General features: G+C 43.7%; 2 non-coding genes across 2 annotated transcripts; both read right to left on the bottom strand.

Moving 5' to 3' along the window:
• Positions 1-3,440: 3,440 nt before the first annotated feature.
• On the bottom strand, positions 3,441-3,513 carry trnar-ucg (transfer RNA arginine (anticodon UCG)). The gene has a single exon. It is a non-coding gene; the product is annotated as a tRNA-Arg (tRNA).
• A 2,125-nt stretch (positions 3,514-5,638) lies between these two features.
• trnaq-uug (transfer RNA glutamine (anticodon UUG)) lies at positions 5,639-5,721 on the bottom strand. The gene has a single exon. It is a non-coding gene; the product is annotated as a tRNA-Gln (tRNA).
• Positions 5,722-23,600: the final 17,879 nt, after the last annotated feature.

The following is a 23,600-nucleotide window of genomic DNA, read 5'->3' as shown; positions in this document are numbered from 1 at the left end:
GCTTATCTCTCCACGCTTCAGGCTCTCTGCCTTTATTCCTGATGAAGGGCTTTTGCCCGAAACGTCGATTTTGCCTGTCCTCGGATGCTGCCTGAATTGCTGTGCTCTTCCAGCACCACTGATCCAGAATCTGGTTTCCAGCATCTGCAGTCATTGTTTTTACCTCGTTGATTTTAACCCTACTGCGAATCCTCTTGCAAGGATGCCTGCCTTGAAGAAGTTTTCCTCCTCTCTCTACAAGAATCTCAGGGAGTCTCTCTCTCATTGACTCTATGCCACTCTCTCCCACCCCCACCCTCCTCTAGCTTATCTCTCCACGCTTCAGGCTCTCTGCCTTTATTCCTGATGAAGGGCTTTTGCCCGAAACGTCGATTTTGCCTGTCCTCGGATGCTGCCTGAATTGCTGTGCTCTTCCAGCACCACTGATCCAGAATCTGGTTTCCAGCATCTGCAGTCATTGTTTTTACCTCGTTGATTTTAACCCTACTGCGAATCCTCTTGCAAGGATGCCTGCCTTGAAGAAGTTTTCCTCCTCTCTCTACAAGAATCTCAGGGAGTCTCTCTCTCATTGACTCTATGCCACTCTCTCCCACCCCCACCCTCCTCTAGCTTATCTCTCCACGCTTCAGGCTCTCTGCCTTTATTCCTGATGAAGGGCTTTTGCCCGAAACGTCGATTTTGCCTGTCCTCGGATGCTGCCTGAATTGCTGTGCTCTTCCAGCACCACTGATCCAGAATCTGGTTTCCAGCATCTGCAGTCATTGTTTTTACCTCGTTGATTTTAACCCTACTGCGAATCCTCTTGCAAGGATGCCTGCCTTGAAGAAGTTTTCCTCCTCTCTCTACAAGAATCTCAGGGAGTCTCTCTCTCATTGACTCTATGCCACTCTCTCCCACCCCCACCCTCCTCTAGCTTATCTCTCCACGCTTCAGGCTCTCTGCCTTTATTCCTGATGAAGGGCTTTTGCCCGAAACGTCGATTTTGCCTGTCCTCGGATGCTGCCTGAATTGCTGTGCTCTTCCAGCACCACTGATCCAGAATCTGGTTTCCAGCATCTGCAGTCATTGTTTTTACCCCATGTGTACGTACTGTGTCAGGAAGCCCTCCTGCACACACTGGGCAAAAAATGACTCATCTATAGTACTCGTACTGTAGTGATCCCAGTAAATATTTGGATATTGTCTTGAGTGTTCCAGAGTTTTTCATTGTCCCAGAGTCCAGATGAAGTTTGCATTCCTCACGTACGTGAGCGAGAATGATTTCAATGTCTCAGATCAGTTCCTGTCCCGAGAACATCAGAGTCAATGTCCCGTCCTCTACTCGGTCCGACAGTTCACACTTCTTCATTCTCCTCTGATTCCATTTCCCAAAGAGTTTCTCAAGATTTACAAAGCTGGAGCCTAAATTATATGGTTTGCTTCCTAAACATTTTTTCAACTGCCAACTGACAATATTTTCACAGTATCTCTTCACAATCCTCTGGCTTGCACCATGTCCAGGGATGAGAAGTCCCGTTTGGTGGAGAGATTCCCGAGGCTGATGAGTTTCACTTTGGAACAAAGATGGTTAAGTGGCGATTTCCTGCGGTTGTTTCTAATGATGGGAGAGGGAGCGGTGGGGAATGAGCACTTTGTCGAGGAGGAGGAAGTGTTGCCACTGACGCGAGTCAGAGAACAGAGGACAGGGATGAAAGGAATCTAATGAAAAGCAGCACTTCTGCTCAGGATGTTCAATAACAGCTGCAAAACCCGATGTGTCGAGCAGTGTATCTGGAAAGAGAAACAGAGATAATGTTTTAAATATGGAACATTTCTGATGTAGAACTCGAGTTTCCCAAGTCTAATCAAATTACCGGCCTGGTTCACAAAATAGTTTTTCTGAACTTTGAGCGAAAATTGTACCAGCAGGAAAGCATTCATAACGTAGTCAGCAGGATACGAACGTACTTGGGGAAACCCCAATGGATTTCTAGTCCATCGCCTTAACCACTCGGCCATGACTACAGACGGCTCCGGTGCGTTGAGCATTGACCTAATCAGCCGTGATCTCATTGAAAGCTACCGTTGACTTGATGAGCGAAATGCTCCCATCTCCTTTCATACCTTTGCTGTCATTTGTAAGCTGCGAGACACCAATGTAAAAGAAGAAAAGCACAAAGGTAGGAAAAGATATTTGCAGGCAAACTGAGTCAAAATTATTTATTGAAAGGAAATTCACACTTGGCAATTTGCCATATCTCTTTGCGAACATGACCAGCAGAAGTAAGCAAGGGAGCTATTGATCTGAGTATTCTCGGACCTGAAGCAAACAAAGGTTAGTGACATATTCATTTCTTTTTCTGGCGAACGAAATGATCTTTCCTGATGGTTACAATGAAAGAGATGGTTCCAATAAAAGACAGAGAGTAATTCGCATGTAGATATATTTCAATGTGACACGATTCATTTTCAGTCCCTAATTACCCCAGAGATGGAGGAGGTGAGTTACTTTTCTTCACTCTTCAACTCCTCAGCACGGAGGTACAAACATGAAACCGCTAGAGATGGAATTCTTGAATTGGGAACCAGAGACACTGAAGAAACTAGGCAAAAGTGAGGACTGCAGATGCTGGAAACCTGACTTTAGATCAGAGTGATGCTGGAAAAGCACAGCAGGTCAGGCTGCATCCGAGGAGCAGGAGAGTCGACGTTTCTGTTGCCAGTCATGCTCCGCTGCACAAACAATTTTCGTTTTTGGCTCAGATTTCCAGCACCTGCAGCTATTTGTTTTATGTTAACCTTCATAATGATTTGGACAAAACCAATGACCTGCCAACATCGGAAAATCGGCAGAAGTACTGGTACACCGATAAGTTTGCTGAACAATACAACCATTCCATGAGCGGGAATACGATCCGGGCCACGGTGCTGAGAGTACCGAATCCTCACAAGTAAATAACAAGACAAGGCGATAGATACTATCGTATTTGGTGTAAATAAAACACCCTGTCTGAACATTTCCGTTGCAGATTTTTTTCAAATTGTCTTCGAAGATTTACAAAGTGGGAAAAGGCCATTCCGCCCGTGTGCATTGCGGCTAATCAGAGAGCCATGTATTCCAGTCGCAGTTTCGAACTTTGGCCCAAAGGCTCGTGTGTTCTAATGTTTCCAGGTCAAATGTCAATGAGGTTATCCTATGTTCTTACATTGCACAATAATGGGACAGAAGTATAACGAATTGTAACTCTTTTGAGGAACTCATGCTCATTTTCACCCACAGAGGGAGACACACCAGAAGATACCGCCAAACTGACGGAGGTGTCCTTTGTGGAGAGCTGAAATTTGAAATGGACAATAGGACAAATGCAAGCTTTACTTGCGGAAGCACAGAGGAGATGTCCCGAGAAAACTTTACAGGGGAGCGTCAACGTATACCACGGTTAAAGCGAAACATCCCCCCTCGAGCCAGGTAGGACTCGAACCTACAATCTTCTGATCCGAAGTCAGACGCGTTATCCATTATGCCACTGGCCCAAGAGACAAACCTGCACTTGGCAGAATGTCGATATGTAATGCCATGGACTTTCACGGAATCAGAATTAAAAAGGTGAACAAGCACCGAAGATAATCACCAACATTGCTTCACTTTGAAGTTTCCAATTTGTGAAGCAGTGCCTTTCACTGGCAAAGGAGAGACATTTGTCCTCAGCTGCCTGCTTCAGGGTCGCCTCCTTCTCTGCTGGAAGTTTCCATCGTTTTATTCACAGTCACGACGCGATTTCATGATCCACTCCAGTGAAAAAGTGTCATGGTGTCGTCCAAACAAGACCCTGCAGAAACTCGGCGAGAAACCTCTGGTCATTTCGAGCTCAGGATGTGGAATTAGACGAGATGCGTGACACCTTTTATTGGCGCTGCCACTTCACTGAAATTAGCGGCTCAAAACGAGCCGTTGTAAGCATCAGCTTGATTTGTACCTTCCTGCATTGCACTTACCAAACAAAATCAGATCGCTCCCATCCGGCCCAGCTGACTTATCTATTTTCACACTCTGCAGTATTTCTAATATCTCTTTCTTGTGAACCTCAATCTCTTCTCGTCTAGACGCAAGTAGCTCTGTATCTTCCTCGCCAACATTTTCATTTTTCGAACACTGTCGAAAAATATTTATTTAGTGCTTCCCCTATCTCCTCTGACTCCACACACAACTTCCCACTATTATCCTTGATTGTCACAAATTTAACTCTCGTCATTCTTTTATTCCTGACATACCTATGGAAAGCCTAAGGGTTAACCCTGATCCTATCTGCCAACAACTTCTCATGACTCCTCCTGGCTCTTCTCAGCTCTCTTTTTAGGTCTCTCCTGATATCGTCGGAACCCTCGAGCGCTCTAACTGAGTTTTCACATTTTGTCCTAACATAAGACTCCTTGTTCTTCTTGACCAGGGATTCCACTTCCTTAGTAAACCACGGCTCACGCGTTCTATATCTTCCTCCCTGCCTGACAGGTACATACTTATCTAGGACACACAGGAGCTTTTCCTTGAATAAGCTCCACATTTTAATGTGCTCACCCCCTGCAGTTTCCTACCCCATTCTACGCTTCCTAAATCTTACCTCATTGCATCGTAATTTCCCTTCCACCAGCTGAAACTCTTGCTCCGTGGAGTACACCTATCCCTTTCAATCACGAAAGTAAACCTGAGAGAATTGGGATCGCTGTCTCCAAAGTGCTCACCTACTTCCGAATCTAAAACCTGGCCAGGCTCGTTACCCAGTACTAAATCGAAAGTGGCTTCGTCCCTTGAAGGCATGTGTACGTACTGTGTCAGGAAGCCCTCCTGCACACACTGGGCAAAAAATGACTCATCTATAGTACTCGTACTGTAGTGATCCCAGTAAATATTTGGATATTGTCTTGAGTGTTCCAGAGTTTTTCATTGTCAAAGAGTCCAGATGAAGTTTGCATTCCTCACGTACGTGAGCGAGAATGATTTCAATGTCTCAGATCAGTTCCTGTCCCGAGAACATCAGATTCAATGTCCCGTCCTCTACTCGGTCCGACAGTTCACACTTCTTCATTCTCCTCTGATTCCATTTCCCAAAGAGTTTCTCAAGATTTACAAAGCTGGAGCCTAAATTATATGGTTTGCTTCCTAAACATTTTTTCAACTGCCAACTGACAATATTTTCACAGTATCTCTTCACAATCCTCTGGCTTACACCATGTCCAGGGATGAGAAGTCCCGTTTGGTGGAGAGATTCCCGAGGCTGATAAGTTTCACTTTGGAACAAAGATGGTTAAGTGGCGATTTCCTGCGGTTGTTTCTAATGATGGGAGAGGGAGCGGTGGGGAATGAGCACTTTGACGAGCAGGAGGAAGTGTTGCCACTGACCCGAGTCAGAGAACAGTGGACAGGGATGAAAGGAATCTAATGAAAAGCAGCACTTCTGCTCAGGACGTTCAATAACAACTACAGAAACCCGATGTGTCGAGCAGTGTATCTGGAAAGAGAAACAGAGATAATGTTTTAAATATGGAACATTTCTGATGAAGAACTCGAGTTTCCCAAGTCTCCTCAGATTACCGGCCTGGTTCACAAAATAGTTTTTCTGAACTTTGAGCGAAAATTGCACCAGCAGGAAAGCATTCATAACGTAGTCAGCAGGATTCGAACCTACGGGGGGATACTCCAATCGATTTCAAAATCCATTGCCTTAACCACTCGGCCATGACTACAGACAGCTCAGATCGGTTGAGCATTGACCAAATCAGCGTGGGGAACCTCCAATGGATTTCTAATCCATCGCCTTCACCCCTCGGCCATGACAACAGACAGCTCAGAGCGGTTGAGCATTGACCAAATCAGCCGTGATCTCATTGAAAGCTACCGTTGACTTGATGAGCGAAATGCTCCCATCTCCTTTCATACCTTTGCTGTCATTTGTAAGCTGCGAGACACCAATGTAAAAGAAGAAAAGCACAAAGGTAGGAAAAGATATTTGCAGGCAAACTGAGTCAAAATTATTTATTGAAAGGAAAATCACACTTGACAATTTGCCATATTTCTTTGCGAACATGACCAGCAGAAGTAAGCAAGGGAGCTATTGATCTGAGTATTCTCGGACCTGAAGCAAACAAAGGTTAGTGACATATTCATTTCTTTTTCTGGCGAACGAAATGATCTTTCCTGATGGTTACAATGAAAGAGATGGTTCCCAATAAAAGACAGAGATTAATTCGCATGTAGATATATTTCAATGTGACACGATTCATTTTCAGTCCCTAATTACCCCAGAGATGGAGGAGGTGAGTTACTTTTCTTCACTCTTCAACTCCTCAGCACGGAGGTACAAACATGAAACCGCTAGAGATGGAATTCTTGAATTGGGAACCAGAGACACTGAAGAAACTAGGCAAAAGTGAGGACTGCAGCTGCTGGAAACCTGACTTTAGATCAGAGTGATGCTGGAAAAGCACAGCAGGTCAGGCAGCATCCGAGGAGCAGGAAAGTCGACGTTTCTATTGCCAGTCATGCTCCGCTGCACAAACAATTTTCGTTTTTGGCTCAGATTTCCAGCACCTGCAGCTATTTGTTTTATGTTAACCTTCATAATGTTTTGGACAAAACCAATGACCTGCCAGCATCGGAAAATCGGCAGAAGTACTGGTACACCGATATGTTTGCTGAACAATACAACCATTCCATGAGCGGTAATACGATCCGGGCCACGGTGCTGAGAGTACCGAATCCTCACAAGTAAATCCTCACAAGAACATTTTCGTTGCAGATTATTTTCAACTTGTCTTCGAAGGTTCACAAAGTGGGAAAAGGCCATTCCGCCCTTTGTGCATTGCGGCTAATCAGAGAGCCATTTTTCTAGTCGCAGTTTCCAACTTTGGCCCAAAGTTTGATCATGGTGTCATGCAGAAACTCAGCGAGTTCACTCAGACATTTTTGTGTGTGCAGAATGATTTGCCACATATAAGGCAAATTCAATGGCATCCGAATGGGTATATGGACAGGAAGCGTTCGGAGAGATAAGGAACACATTTTGGCAAATATGGTTCAATTAATTTCGGTTATCGTTTCAGCAGGGACAGGTTCGATAGTAGGGTCTTTTTCCGTGCTCGGCATCTTTGTTCTGCTCCCGCAGCTGACACCAGTTTTAATGCACCATTTGGAAAAAAAAACATGCACTCTGTTTGTTACGCAGTCAGCGCGTTTGCCTATATTTCTGAAAGGTGGATGGGACAAGTTGACCCAGCAATGAGGGTCTTTCCGGACTTTTGCTGCCAATGACCGTTCGTTTGGCACCTTCCCAATTTTGCCATCAAAGAGTTTGGCTGAAGAATAATACCGCACGGATAATGTTAGCCCCGTCAGCTCTCCAACGAATCCAGAAACTGACAACTCTTCATGTGGAACAGAAGCAAAACAGAAAGTGTGGACAATTGCCAGGCACATGTCATGAACTGCTCAGAGAAACGGCAGCGAGGCAATTCCGGACATACTGGAGATTTAGTGCATTGCCAAGTCACAGGAAGTGCTCAACAAACATAAAACAAAACGGAACAGCAATAATCCATGAAAAATGAAGTTTACCAATTGCACTCGTGATGAAATTAGGTCAACAATGCGCTGATGACTCCATCTGATCGAGAGGACCAATCACCAGCCCCCTTCACCAGGACAGTAATGAAGGAAATGCGAGAAATACAAAAAAACATTGCTCATCGCGATTGCCAACCTTTTTGCCACTGCAACAACAAAAACGGCGAGCAGGTACAATGCAGAATCTGGTTTCATATCAGCAATGAAGTGGTAATATCCATTCACTTTCAGTGAAAACGGTGAACAATGGAAATTGTCTGAAATATGAACACCCTGCGCAGGCTACTTGGTTCCCCGATTATACTGCTGCACAGACTTTCATATTTAAAGGTACCTTTCAAAGAGAGTGTTTGTGGCTGTCCATATGACAATGGAAATTGTTGCCCTCGCTCTCACTGCCATTATTGATTATGTTGGGTTTGGCATCCTCACCTTGCACGCGGGAGTTCAATGTGAACTCTGCTGTGAAAAATCGGAGTGCTTTGGAGCAGAAAGATGTGAAGCTCGTTGGCTTCATGGAGATGTTGTTGGAATATTTTGCGGTGCTGGGAAGCGGGATCCTCACAGTTCTGGGTAACATCCTCAGGGTTGCAGAGCCTGTTGTGAAGCCTACTATCCTGTGGCGGTTGGAATTGATTTAGTTTCATTGCCGCTGGGTCCGGTTGTTGGTGTTGCAGATTGGATCCTGATCAATGTGTTTATTGATGGAATCCATGGATGGGTGCCCTGCTTCTAGAAAATCTCTGGCTGCTTTCTGATTGCCATTTTCTAGTACTATTGTGCTGCTCTCGAGGATGCATGCTGTCTGTACGTATAGCTACTCGGGACAGCTGGCCGTGGCAATTAGTGACGGCCACATAAATTCTTTGCCAAGAATATGTATCCCACAACTGCATTCCCAGATGTCTGGCACACTAAATTGTCAACTAGGATATGCCATAAAGCAATTGAAACACCCATGCTTCCCTTTTTTAAAATAAATTTCTGAAAACTGATAGCCAGACATCTCTGAACACACGGATTTAGGACAGGACATAAACCAACAGCCTCGCTGAGGGAAAGCTCACCAGAAAACAATATCCAATGCCCATCTTGTGCAGGACAAATGTGGTTGTCAAGATTCCACGCAGGGACTGCAAAAAACACTATATCGGAGAAACAGTCAGACAAATAGCGAGCTGCAATAATGAACTTCAGCCAGCCCGTATACGCCACGGGCAGATGTTCTTGTAGTTGTATGTAGGGCATTGAGTGTTTCTGATTCAGGGGCTTGGACCGTCTGCAGCACTGGTTAATTCCTTGTGTTGTAATTACTGTTGGAACATATGTAAAACTCGATTGCTCATTGAGATGTACATCCAAAATATTAGCCGAGAGAAGTATTTTGGTGGTTTTTCTGGTGCTGTTCCTGTCATGCCCTCTGGAACTGGACTTATTGTGTGCTTCCTGACGATTCGGTGCATGCTTCCGTGATCGTATTTTGGGCAGAAACCTGCGTTTTAGCTTCAATAACGTGCGTTTGCAAACCTGGTACACCTCCCTGTATTTTGTTACCTTTTATTGTGTGCAATTGCAACCCGACAAATTATTAATTTACATTGGAAGGTGACAAAGAGAGGCGTGTGAAATGCCAAGGTATTAGTGACATTTATCAATTGGTTGCATATTACTTTTATTCAGGAGATAAGGATGTAAAACGTGTTTGTGTAGAAATGAGGACCAGTGAGGAAAGAAGTCATCCACAGGTGTAGTTTCCAAGTGCACTCGCAGTAACCACTACGTACAAGAAAAAAAAACTACATGTGAGTGATAAAAGATGGCCATAGTTACGGGTGATCTTAGTTACCTATCTCCCACTCACGGTTCAATGGTAAGAAAAAAGGTTGGATGACAATAATCAATAAATCATATCTGTCCCAGAGAACAACGCGAGCCATATTTTGGTCATCGATTAGTTTACAGCTGACTTAGTATCTGTCTTTTCTTGGAAACCATCTCCTTTGTTGTGACCATCAGGAAAAATATTACTTTGACATAAATAAAATGAAGATTATGTCACTACTCTTTGTTTGTTTCATGCCCAAGTACAATGAGACGACCTTGATCAACTCTGCTAGTCATGCTAGCAAAGAAATCTGGAAACATGCCAAGTGTGATTTTTCGCTCAATAAATAATTTTGATTCAGTTTGACTGAAACCACCTCACCCTAAAGTTGTGCTTTTCTTCTTTTAAAATGGTGTCCGGTATCTTCCAAATGACGGCAAAGATACGAGAGCAGATGGAAGCAATTTAGCCTATCAAGTCTGCGACAAAATTCAATGAGATCATGGCTGGTTTGGTTAATTCTCAACCCCCGTTTTTATCCTCATCTCCGTGATGCTCCATGTCTGTCTATCACAGCCTTGAATACACCTCGCCTTCACAGCCCTCTGTTGTTAGGAAACCTACGGATTTGCTACCATCTGAAAGAGTGAATATCCTCCTTATCATTTTCTTAAATGTTCGATCCCTTCAGCTGTGAGAACGCACTCTCGTCCCAATTTCTCGGGGTGTACATCAGAGCAGAATAAGTCCCTGAAGGTAGGTCTGCACTCTCCAGTGCCGCTCCGTGTATTTGAAACATTTTCATATTTTGACCTCTGATTAAAAATAGTAGACCTCATTTGCACATCAGATTGGCCAGTGGTGAATTTTTTCAAGAAGACTTCAATGAGCGTAATTCTACTGGCAGTGAATAGGGCTAGACAAATTAGATTACTTACAGTGGGGAAACAGGCCCTTCGGACCAACAAGTCCACACCGCCGCGCCGAAGGACAACCCACCCATACCCCTACATTTACCCCTTACTTAACACTACGGGCAATTTAGCATGGCCAATTCGCCTGACCTGACCTGCACATCGTTGGACTGTGGGAGGAAACCGGAACACCCGGAGGAAACACACACAGACACGGTGAGTGCGTGCAAACTCCACACAGTCAGTCGCCTGAGGCGGCAATTCAACGCGGGTCTCTGGCGCTGTCAGCCAGCAGTATTAACCACTGTGCCACCATGCCGCACTAATGCGAGGACATTTTTCTTTCGCGATCCAGTGCTGTGTTTATTCACCGCTCTGCGCATGAAAATGGTTCTTACCCATCCACTTTATCTCTCATCAATATGTGTGCAATTCAAATTGATGAGGCCATGACTACACGCGCGCAATGCTGTCTTAGTGTGTCTTATGTAATGGAAAGTTCCAACCTGAAACACCAGAATTTGGCTTTTCTTGGCACCCCAGCATCCTCCTCCTTTCGAAATAAAGAGAGTCTGACAGTGAATACTGGGGTTCCAGGAAAAGCCAAATCCTGGTGTTTCAGGTTGGAACTTTCCATTACATAAGACATACTAAGACAGCATTGCACGCGTGTCGTCATGGCCGCGTGATACAGGTGATTGATTAGAAATCCATTGGGGCTTTCCTCCGCAGGTTCGAATTCTGCTGGCTCCGTTTTCAGTGATGTCATGCAGGACGAGTTTTCACTCACAGTTCAGAAATCTCGTCTCAACACACAAGACCAGTCAGTTGATTAGACTTAGCAAACTCAAGTTATTAATCAAAAATGCAACACACTTAAAACATTATCTCCGTTTCTCTTTTCACACTTACTGCCAGACCCATTGAGGTTTTGCAGTATTCTTTGAATGTACTGTGCAGAAGTGCTGCTTTTTAATAGATTCCTTTTACCCCCGTCCTCCGTTCACTAACTCTGGTCAGTGGCAACACTTCTCCCCGCTCGTCGAAGAGTCAATCCCCACCACTAATTTTCCCATCATTATAAATTGCCGCAGGAAATTGCTGACAAACCATCTTTGCTCCAAAGCGAAACTCACCAACCTCGGGAATCCCTCCAAAAAACGTGACTTCTCATCCCTGGACATGGTGAAATACAGACGATTGTGAACAGAATTTGGGAAAATATTGTCACTTGTCAGGTGAAAAAGTGTTAAGAAGGCAAAACACGTCACCCAGTCTCCAGCTTTGTCAATCTTCAGAAACTCTTTGGGAAAAGGACTCAGAGGAGAATGAAGAAGGGTGAATAGTCAGACTGATCGGAATCAGTCAGGACAACTTTCCATTCTTTAAGAGGACGGGACATTGATTCTGATGTTCTCAGGACAAGAACTGATTGGAGACATTGAAGTAATTCTCGGTCCTGTACATGAAGAATACAAACCTTGTATGGACACTGGGACAACGAAAATACCCGATACCACACAAGATACTGAGAGGTTCGAAGAGAGATGTTCCCGACTGGAGCAGAGCTGGTTCCCAGTGACATGGGTGTGTCTGTTGTGGATGGGATCAGACTGTTCCCATGTCGCCATTATGAATGTCCCAGTCCTTATTTCGGAAAAGTAAAATTGATAGAGGACAGTTGTCGTTCTAGGAATGGCAGCCTGAAGTGGTAGGTCAATCACAGACTGCTTTCGAGGATCGTCCAAGGTGTTAGGTTGGAAGTATCAGCTCATTCGACTGTTAACTGAAATGTTACTGGTTTAATAGCCCCGGGGCGACAGCGATTGATGTTCATAATACATCTGTTTTCTGTGCAGCACCGTTTCATGTTTCTAATGGGGTCAGGAAAATGTTTTCGAAACAGAACGATAAAAAAAAAAGTTTCTGCATTGCTTTAATGGTTAATGTAAAGAACTGTGCATTCTGGGAATCTGAAGCAAAAACAGAAACTGCTGTCGAAACTAACCAGTTTGGCAGTGCCTGTGGGAGATTACCGAGTTCTGATGAAGTTTTGAAATATTTGTCTCTGATTCTCTCTGAATAGACGCTGTAAGATCTGCTGAGATTCTCCTGGTATTTCTGTTCGTGGTTTTAACTGAATGCCTATTCCATTTATAAGGATGATACAACCAAACCCATCTCAAACCAAAATTAAGAAATAACACCTCAGCATCTCACTCCACCGCAAGCCCAAGAAGAACGACACGATACTGCACTTCTCCAGCTTCCACCCTAAATATATTAAAGAAGCCATACCGGAAGGACAAGGGCTTCAACTGCACAGGAACCGTTCAGATGAGGAATAATGCGATAGACACCTAAAGATTTTGAAGGATATCTTCATGATGATGGGGTACCTGTTGAACTGATTGATCGCCAATTCCGGTGTGCCACAGTGAAAATCTGCTGTGAACTCGTCAGAAGACAGACAGAGAATGCAACTAATAGAGTATCTTTCATCGTCAGTACTTTCCTGGAGTTCAGCACGTTCTTCACAGGATTCAGCATGTCACCGATGATGATGAGCATCTCACTAAGAACATCCCCATGGCTTCAATTCTCACCTTCAAACACCCAGCAAAATTATAACATACGACCGTTTACAGTAAACTACTCAACCTTCACATAGCATTAACCACGACACCACAGCACCATGCCTTCGCAACCTTTGCAAGACATGGACACTACCATGACCCGTTGGTACACCACCCACCACGTACACGACAGGTACTCATGTGACTCAGGCAATGTTGTTTGTCACATATGCAGCAGGCAATGATACAACAAGATACCACAAGATACTCAGTAATGGTATATTGGCGAGACCATGCAGATGGTGTGCCAATGGATGAATGGTAACGGCATAACAATTGCCAGACAGGATTATTCACACCCAGTCGGGGAAGAGTTCAGCAATCAAGGACATTTGGTTTTCAACCTTCGACTAAATGTCGGCCAAGGTGGCTTTCGAGATACACAACAACGCAAAATCGCCAAACAGAATCGGGTCGCCAACTGCCTTCGTTTTGGTGATGGCATCAACCATGATATTCGGTTAATGTCACACCACATGTAACCCACCACACTGTTCTGTATCTGTGAAATCTTCCTTAATTGTTCTGTTTTCACACCATCACCGTGACAAGTTGTTATTGTCCTTCTACCTTAATCACTTTGTTCAATATTGGCTAACTGATAATTTGGGTCAGTCTCGCGGCATGTCACTCTGCCAAAGAAAAATAAGAAAACTGGGAATTTATTAAACCAGGAGCAAGGGCAAGGGTTACTGGGCGGGGTGCGGGAACGAGACTGGGGCATCGTGGCGAAGGGGGGCAGGTGTTTCGCTGCTCTGGGGACATCTGTGGAGGAACATGAGAGTTAATGTTTCGGAGCTGGTGTCCCTTCCTCTGGTGTTTTTGTTGTGGAGCGGTTTTCCAGTTGCTTCTGTTTCTGTTCCATGTCATTCCAGTGCCTTGATTTGTCTCCAGTACAACTTTATTATAACGGTTTGTAATTATCTCTCTGTCTCACTTTGTTGGATCATCGGTCAACCATTCTATTGGCACTCAGTTATTGACACATTACTCACACTGTCGGACACTCTTGTTCACTTCTAGAGATTACGTCTTTGACACTCCGCTCCCACAATTTGCCTGATATTTTGATCTGTCTGCCCTTGATCTCTTTTCCCTAAATTCAAAGCTCTGTGTTATTCCCTCCCATTTCACCTAATGAAAGGGCTCTGGTCCGAAATCTTGTTATTTCAAATAAACATGTGCATCTATAACCTGGTGTGATTTCTGAATTGGTCCATCGCAGTCCAAAACCGCAACCTCCACAGCAGCTACACGGAAATACCACTACACGCACTTTCCCCTCCACACTATGTTCAAGCTCATTTACTCCTGTTGCCGCATGTAATTCTGAAATTGTTGTTGTTTGTGATGAAAACTTAAGGTTCAAGCGGTTCTCTTGGAATGTATGTACTTTGGAATGTGGTTCAATTTCAAAGAAAAACATACTTCAAGGGACGATATATGCTTCAAAGCTTTGCCTGAGTTGTTTAAATGTCTTTTATCTTGAACCCAGTGAGCTGACGGAAGAATAAACATGCTTTGCACTTCTACCACACGGTGCCAGGGACCCAGTTCAATTCCAGTCTGTGGCGACTGTCTGTATGGTGCTTGTACTCCTCCCATGTGTGCGTGAGTTTTCATCTCACATTATGAAAGCTGTGTAGTTTCGGTGGATTGCCAAATGGAAAATTACCCAACTTGTCCATGTATATGGACTTCAGGTTATTTCGCTGTGAGAAACTTGAAGGGGATCGATTAGGAAGTGGTTTTTGTTGGGATAATCTTCACTGCTTTGGTGTGGGCTTGATAGACCGAACGGCCTACTTCCACACAATTGGGATTTTACGAAAATTATTGCGATCGTGCGATTTTCTAGACAGTCCGAAAGATAAATAATGTTTCTAGGTGTCGTTTTGAATGTCTGCAAACGATATTCCAATTCTCACACAGGAGCTACACCTCGAAGTCTGCACTTATGCAATTTAAAGTTGTGCATTCAGTGTTCACGCTTCGGAAATCACAGCTTTTTACCATTAAGATCAAATCTTGTGTTTTTTAATCTATATCATAAACAGTCGAATTAGTCTCATTTATCTACATTTAATGCATGTACTTCAAACTGATGGGAATGGTAACTTCTCAGATTCAGGTTCATTTTGATGGTGGATAGGTAGATGACGACCACTCTTCCCATCATCCCAAGTGGATTTGCAAGGCATCGATCACCAACGCTGAGCCGTGCTGCTCCCTGGGAGAGAGTGAAGCGCGCGGTGATGGCCTGTTCGGTGACATCATACATGTATTTGTCTCCACTTAGTTTCTATGGAGTAGGACTGACAATGAGGGAAAGTTCGAAGGCAAGAGCTGATTCTGGGAGGGGAAGACTCCTGAAGAGGTTTTGGCAGTATCTGAGAGACTTTCCAAATTTCAAACAGGCAAAGTCATTGAATAAAATCTCTGGGGATGCCTTCTAACAGGATAATGGTGTAACCGAAAATATATAACATAGCCTAAATGAAGATAAATACCGCAGTCTTAGCAGGACGAATGGTAAGAAGAACATATTTGATTGAGGACTTCCTGCTGCAGTCTTTAAGTAGCGCAGCTGAGTCAGCTGCTCATAAATGATGATAAAACATCTATCCTTTAACTGATCACCTTCAGCCACGTGCTGGAGTATGTCTAGTCTACATATGTCTACCTTTTGCTGCAAAATGGCTATGGAGACGTGTATGTCTTTGATATCAGGCTTATTCGGAAGAATGGCTCCACTAAGGTTTGAAGTTAGCTTTCGTGATTCGTTGGTTAGCACTGCTGCCTTACAGCATGAAGGACCTGGATTCGATTCCAGCCTCAGGCGACCATTTAGAGTTCGCATATTCTCCCTGTGCCTGCATGGGTTTCTTCGGGTTGCTCCAGTTTCCTACTACAGTCCAAAGATATGAAGGTTAGATAAATTGGATATGCTAAATTGTACCTCGTTCTCCAGAATGTGTTGGTCAGGAGCAGTGCAAAGTAATAGGGAAGGGAAATTGCTGTGGGTTGAATACTCCTTAGAGGTTGCGTGTGAACTTGTTGGGCCCAATGACCTGTTTCCACACTGTAGGGATGGTATGATTCTATTTCATTACGTCGGTACTTTAACAGCGTAAGGCATGGTACAACTCAGCAGCTTGCTGGTAAAATGGTGAATGCATCACCAAATTCAACATTTCTATTCATGGCAAGTTGCTGACTCAGCCTATCTCAAATGTCTGATAACATGAATCTGCAGCAAGAACACAGGGACACATATTTCCAAACTGCTCCTCTTAACTCTCTAGCTTAAGCGTTACATTTTTTGAAGGTTTTCTCACCTTCCAGTAAGTGTTGGCCTTCTAACAATTGAGTTTGACAAAGTTTATTTGAACAGTTCATTAAACTATTTGGATGTTTTGAAGTGGGGGAGGAGGGCAACCCTCTGATCTACTGGTTCAGTGAAGGACTGACTGAAGGAATACCTATCCAATTGTGATGATTAGTAGCTTGGAAGGGAACATGCAGATTATTATATTCTCATTCGTTTACTTCCTTTGTCTTTAGGACTAAAGTAGTACTAGAGCTGGAGTGTGCTGTCAAATGGAAATTGTTGATGAATCACAAAGCTGCGACAGTGGTGAATGGATTGAAATTATACATATAGTGCCAATCGAACTGGCTCAATGGCCATGGAATGGAACGCTCTGAAGAAACTCAGCCGACCTGGTAGCAACTGTGAAAATTGTCAGAGAAGTAATGTTTCTTGTCCTACATGTCCTCTCTTCAGTCCTGTTCTGAAGAAGAGTCATTTTGGCCTCAAAAAGTTAACTGTATTTCTCTCCAAGTATGCTGTTAGAGTTGCTGAACTTCTCCAGCACTTTCTGCTTTCATTTCAGTTATTAAATGTCCGCAGCATTATCCTTTTGTACGAATGTTTCATAATGGCGCTGTCCAACATCTTGAGGTATGTTGTCGATATATTTGTTCAGTCAATCGGGGAGTATTCCATCACACACTTGACGTGAGCCTTCTCGGTATTAGAGAAGCGATTGGAGTCAGAAAGCCCATGACTGATGGCAGTTTTCTTGCCATCTGTCCTGCTCTTGTAGCCACATTATTTATGTAGGGAGGACAGTTCATTTTAGGGTTAATAGTAACTCCCACATTGTTGATCGTTGAAGACTAGGTAATGGCAACACCATTGAATTTCCAGAGGTGTTGATTAGATTATCTTAATCAGGATGTGTGAAATTCATATCACTTGTCTGCCCAGGCCTTCACATTGCCAGAATTCTGCTGCATTGTGAAATGAAATGCTTCAGGAGTTGAGTTAGTAAGAATGCGGCTGAACTCTGGACATTTATTAACGAACAGAACCTTGAATAATTCCTGAAGTGAGGTCCTGGAGTTTAGATAACTGACCCGCAACAACCAATCCAGTTTCTGTGCGTCTGGAGTCACATGTATCTTGGAGCAAATAAGAATAGCAGCTTTACTTCCCTAAGGGGTAGAGGCGAATCGGAAGGGATTTTCCATGGTCAGTTGTAATGGGTTAAAGGCATTAGACATAGAATTTCAACTTAGAATTCATAACATCTATCGTTGCAGGGTTTGAATTAGGTCTCTGATATCAATTCTGGAATATCTTCACGTGAGCTGATTATCATGTACTGATGAGCAATGCTTCTCCAAAACTGGGATTAAGCTTGCTATTAAGCTTCTTCATTTCTCAGAAATTTGAATTAAAAAAAATGTGAGCAATGCTACAGTCTCAGTCTCCACAAGCTGCTTACACACAGTACCATGCAACACTTTTGGTGATACATCAACTCAGATTTTCAAACAAGGAGCTTGTCAGTTGCCTGAAGGGAGAGATAACGTCGCACAGAAAACTGCATCAAACAATTCAAACACGTGGAGAAGGTGATCCTCACTATCCTGGTCTTCATTGGCGTTCCTTATAAGGCATTATGACAATTTCACTTGTTTTAGTCTACTGTTGATCTGCTCTTTGATTTTAACTTTTGAACAATAAAGTCTCCAATTCACTGACAGGTTTCCTTATTTAGACATAGGAAGTGCGATATCAGTTCACTGAGCAGTAGTCTCCTTACAATTCTCCAGCGATAGAGACTTCCGATGTCACTGCAAATGCAGAACTTCCTAATCTCTGTGTTCTGTCATCCGTTCCGGTTTCCTACCGTTTGTAGGTATGAAGGGCTTTTGCCCGAAACGTCGATTTTGCCTGTCCTCGGATGCTGCCTGAATTGCTGTGCTCTTCCAGCACCACTGATCCAGAATATGATAAGAAATCAGACAAGTCAGTTGCAAAGAATGGTAAACGGAAGTGAAACATTAACTCTTGCTATCCACAGATGATGTCCGACATGCTGAGCCATTTCTGTTTCTGATATACAAATGAAGCCTGTTTTTGCGACAACTTTGAATGTTAAGTGGTGACCTGAGAAAAGTAATGCAAGACACTAAAATGAAGCGATAAACTGTTTCAGATCGCTATGGATTCTGCAATGAGTCTGAAAATGAGGTTCAGATTATTCAGGACAGATGTTAGTGAGCACTTCTACACACAATATTTGGGAGAGGTTTGGAACTCACTTCCACAAACGATGGCAGATGCAGGGTTTTTATTTTGGTTGCCAGAATCAATCCTGTGATTGTTTACATCTATCTCTAAGGACAATAGCAGCAGAAACAAGAGAAAACTGTGACCACAAATCACCTATTAAGGATCTTGCCTTTCTGAGTTGGAAGTATCTGGCTATTCCTAAATCCCTGGAACTCCCTCGCTAACAGCATCTTGGCTGTACCTCTATGTTAAGTTCTCTCTAGTTTCTGTACAGTAGCTCATCATCTCAATCACTGGAGTAATTAGGGATGGGCAGTGAATCCAATGCCATTGAGTGGCGTCTATATGCCACGAATGAGTTTCGAACATCTGCAGGTTCTACGTGGATGCCCGCAAGCGATCGGCAGAAGGGAGAAGTGGAGCAGGGCGTTTGAGTAAAGTGAAAGGCAATGATGACTGGAGGGCGTGAGGCTGTAAGTGAGAGAGGAATTGGTGATGCAAGGCTCACTGTTGGTATGAATGGGTCAGCCTATATTGGCCACTGTTTACACTGACTTACACAACACTGCTGATCAATTCACCACAATGATACTGTTCTCTTGGCGTTGTATTTCCTCTGTGCATATTAACGTGGTTAATGGGCCCCGAGAGGATGAACGTATCTTCTTTATCCTGTCGACTTAAACATATGAATATATCAGTTTGAAATGAATGCAATACGAGATTGGCTCGTTCTGAGCATTTATAATGGAGAATGTCCAGGTGTGAACGTTTCTTTTGTGTATCAGCGGAGGTTAGTTTAAACTCTTATGGAGCAACTTTCATAAAGTAACAAATGTCCAAGTTACTGTGATTGAACAGCTAATTAAATACACATATGGATATGAACAGCATTGTCTGCGCTGACACCGTTGATGAATTAATTAAAGTGCCTGGTAATAACGAGACGAGTATGGTGTCAAATCCTGGTTTGCATGTCCTGTACATTGAAAGATCGTTGCTTAAACTTCTTTAAAATGTTGTATTGTTGATTCACCATACCGAACGAGCATGCTTCTTGTGTTTGAGCTCAGCGCATTTTTATTTCGTGTTACCACGTCCTGCCGCCTGCTGTGGCCCCATCAGTCAATACGAGATCCTGCTAATTCAACTGAAAGATTTTTTACTATGTTCCACAAAGACGTTTCAGTTAACAGTTGAATGCGCTGAAACTTCCAACCTAACAAATTCGACGATCCTCTAAAGCGGTCCGTGACTGAATTCCAAATTCAATGTGCCATTCCCTGAACGACTACTGTCCTCTATCTGTTTTACATTTACAAATGAAAGACTGAACCATTCATTATGGAGACATTTTAACAGTCTGATACCCCCACGACAGACACACCCATGTCACTGGGAACCAGCTCACCTCCATCAGGGATAATCTCCCTTTTTGCCTCTCAGTGTCTTGTGTGTTCTAGAGATTTTCATTGTCGCAGAGTCCAGATGAAGTTTCTATTCCCCATGTACAGGGGTGAGAATTTTTTCAATGTCTCAGACCAGTTCTTGTCCCGACAACATCAGAGTCAATATTCTGGTCTCTGCTCGGTCCGACAGTTTACCCTTCCGCATTCTCCTCTGATTCCACTTCCGAAAGAGTTTCTCAAGATTTCCAAAGCTGGTGCCTGGATTGATTCGGCTCCTTAACATTTTTCCAACTGCCAATTGACAATGTTTTCACAGTAAAGCTTCAGAAACCTCTGGCCTGCACCATGTCCAGTGATGAGAAGTCACGTTTGGTCGTGAGATTCCCGAGGCTGGTGAGTTTCACTTTGGAACAAAGATGGTTAAGTGGCAATTTCCTGCGGTTGTTTGTAATGATGGGAGAGGGAGCGGTGGGGAATGAGCACTTTGGGGAGCAGGAGGAAGTGTTGCCATTGACCCGAATCCGTGAACAGAGGCCACGGATTAAAGGAATCGAATGAAAAGCAGCACTTCTGCTCAGGACGTTCAATAACAACTGCAGAAACCCGATGTGTCGAGCAGTGTATCTGGAAAGAGAAACAGAGATAATGTTTTAAATATGGAACATTTCTGATGAAGAACTCGAGTTCCAAAGTCGAATTAAATTACCGGCCTGGTTTGCAAAATAGGTTTTTTGAACTTTGAGCGAAACCTCGCCAAGCAGCAAGTCATTCATAGCGGAGTCATTCGGACCTATGCGGGAAACCTGAATGGATTTTTAACCTATCACCTTAACCACTCGGCCATGAGTACTGGCTGAAAAGCAGAGTTGAGCATTAACCAAATCAGCCATGATCTCATTGAAAGCTGTCGCTGAATTGATGGGCTAAATGCTTCCATCTCCTCTCCTAACTCTGCTGTCAATTGTAAGGTGCGAGACACCAATGTAAAAGAAGAAACGCGCATAGTTAGGAAAAGATATTTGCAGCCAAACTGAGTCAAAATTATTGATTGAAAGGAAAATCACACTTGGCAATTTGCTAGATCTCTTTGCAAACATGACCAGCAGAGGTACTCAAGGGAGGTATTGATCTGAGTGTTCTTAAACATGAAACAATCCAAGGTTGGTGACATATTCATTTCTTTTTCTGGCGAACGAACTGATCTTACCAGATGCTCACAATGAAAGAGATTTTTCCCAATAAAAGACGGCAAAGAAGTCCCATCTAACGCTGGCACCATCGTGAGCGCTGCTGTTTCACAATGCCACAGAGTCAGGGTCAATTCCCGCCTCAAGCAACTGAATGTGTGGAGTTTGCACATTCTCCCCGTGGCTGCGTGCGCTTGCTCTGGTTTTCTCCCACAGTCCAAAAATGTACCGGTTAGGTGAAATGGCCGTGCTAAATTGACGGAGTGAATGGAGAGGAATGCATTTGGGCTGGGGCGGGTCGGTGTGTAGTTGCTGGGCCGAAGGACCTGTTTCCACATTGTAAGTATTCTAATCTACAGTAATCAATGACCAAAGTATGGCGCACGTTGTTCGTTGGGGCATATATGACTTGTTGATTGTTTTTCTTCAAAGTTTCTTTACAATTCAAATGGGAGTGGAAGAAGGGAAATGAATGTCTCCCATAATTCTTGCCTTCTTTTATCATTCACAGGCGGTATTTGTCCTGTACTTTTTTTTGCACTGTGGTTACTGTTAGTGTTCTTGTAAGCTACACCGGCTGGTTTCCCCTTTCCTCAATGTGCCTCATCTCTACCCAAACACATTTCCATCCTTATCTCTTGAATCAATGTAATCTCTAACCATTGCATAATTGCCACGGAAACTGGGCTTTGAACACGCCTGTGTATGTCATTTTCCAATATTAATTTATCGTTTACTGTGTTGTAATTGCACATGAGAAGACGAAAACACAATAGAGGCAGGTGGTCCTGGGTTTCAAACGCACGTAATTGCAGCTAAAACGCAGATTACTGCACACAAAGCGATTACGGAAGCATGCACCGAACCGTCAGGAAGCACACAATAAGTACAATGCTGGATGTCATGTCAGGAACAGGACCAGAAACACAACAGAAATACGTCTCTTGGGTACTATTTTGGACGTTTTTCTCAATCAGCTATCATGTTTTACATATGTTCCATCGTGAGTTACCTCACACAAGGAAGTAACCAGTGCTGCAGACGGTCATATAATCCGAGTCCCAAGTCCCGGAGTCAGAGAGATTCAGTGCCCTGTGTGTACCTACAAGGAACAGCTGTGCATGGGGTTTATCGGGTAACTGAACTGCATGAATGCAGCTCGATGGTCGTCTGTCTGCTTCTCCTCTATAGTTTTCTGTGCAGTCCCTGCGTGCAATCTTGTCAACTACGTTTGTCTGGCTCAAGATGGGCATTGGTCGCTTGTCTCTGAGAGAGGCTGTTGGTTCATGTGTTGTCATAATTCCGAGTGTAAGGAGGAATCTGGTTGTCAGTTCCCAGAAACTGACTTTAATAAATGGAAGCGTGCTTTGTAACTTGCCGCGTGGCATATCCTCGTTGCGAAGTTCGTGCACTGCGAATCACGTTGCGGGACAATCCAATTTTGGCAAAGAATTTGTGTGGCAGTCACGAGTTGCCACGACCAGCTATCCCTAGTAGCAATACGGACAAATAGCAAGAACTGCAAATTCGATTAGAGCAGCACAAGTTTAATGTGACAGGGCAAACAGTAGGCAGACAGAAGATTTCTGGGTGGAGGGCAATCACCCAAGGTACCTTTTCATATGAAAGTCTGTGCATCAGTAGAATCTGGGAACCAAGTAGTCTATGTTGGTTATTCATATTCCAGACAACTTGTGTTGTTCCCCGTTTACTCTGAAAGTGCATAGACATAGTTATTTCACCGTTATTTCGAAAGAAGATCCTGCATTGAATCTGTTCGCCGCATTTTGATGCTGTGGCGAAAAGGTGGGCAATCGCGATGTGAAACGTTGCTATACCTTCATTTCCTTCATTACTGTCCTGGTGAGGGAGAAAGGTGATTGGCTCTCTCGATCAGATGGGGGCACCGGCGCATTGATGGCCTAATTTAATCACGGATATAATTGGAAATGTTCACTTTTAATGGTTCGTTGTTGTTCTTTTTTTTATATGATACTTGAGCACTTTCTGGGACTTGGCAATAAACTAAATCTCCAGTCGGTTTGATATTGCCTCGCTGTTATTTGTGCGAGCGTTTCATGTCAGAGACGATTCACAGTGCCTCACAGACAGCACTTAAGCTTCGGTGTGTCTGATCATGGTACTGCCTTTTCAGTTTTAATTCTGTTCCACGCTAAGAGCTCTCAGTTTTTGGATTCGCTGGAGAGCAAAGTGGGTAATGCGATATGGGAGGTATTTTTCTTCAGCCAAAATCTTTGATGGCGAACTTGGGAAAATGTCAAGAAGAATGGTCATTGGAAGCAAATATCTGGAAAACCTTCATCTCTGGATCGGTTAGGCCCATCCACTCTCCAAACAAAATAGCCAAACTCGCTGACTGAGTAACAAACATCATGCGTTTTTTTTTTGCAAATGGTGTATTCAAACCGTTGCCGGTGGCTGGAG

Source organism: Chiloscyllium plagiosum, unplaced genomic scaffold, assembly GCF_037043375.1.
Source record: "Chiloscyllium plagiosum isolate Xiang-an unplaced genomic scaffold, Cpla_swu_hap1 HiC_scaffold_24, whole genome shotgun sequence".
In the NCBI taxonomy this organism is placed as follows: Eukaryota; Metazoa; Chordata; class Chondrichthyes; order Orectolobiformes; family Hemiscylliidae; genus Chiloscyllium; species Chiloscyllium plagiosum.
This window is presented reverse-complemented; position numbering and strand designations above follow the sequence as displayed.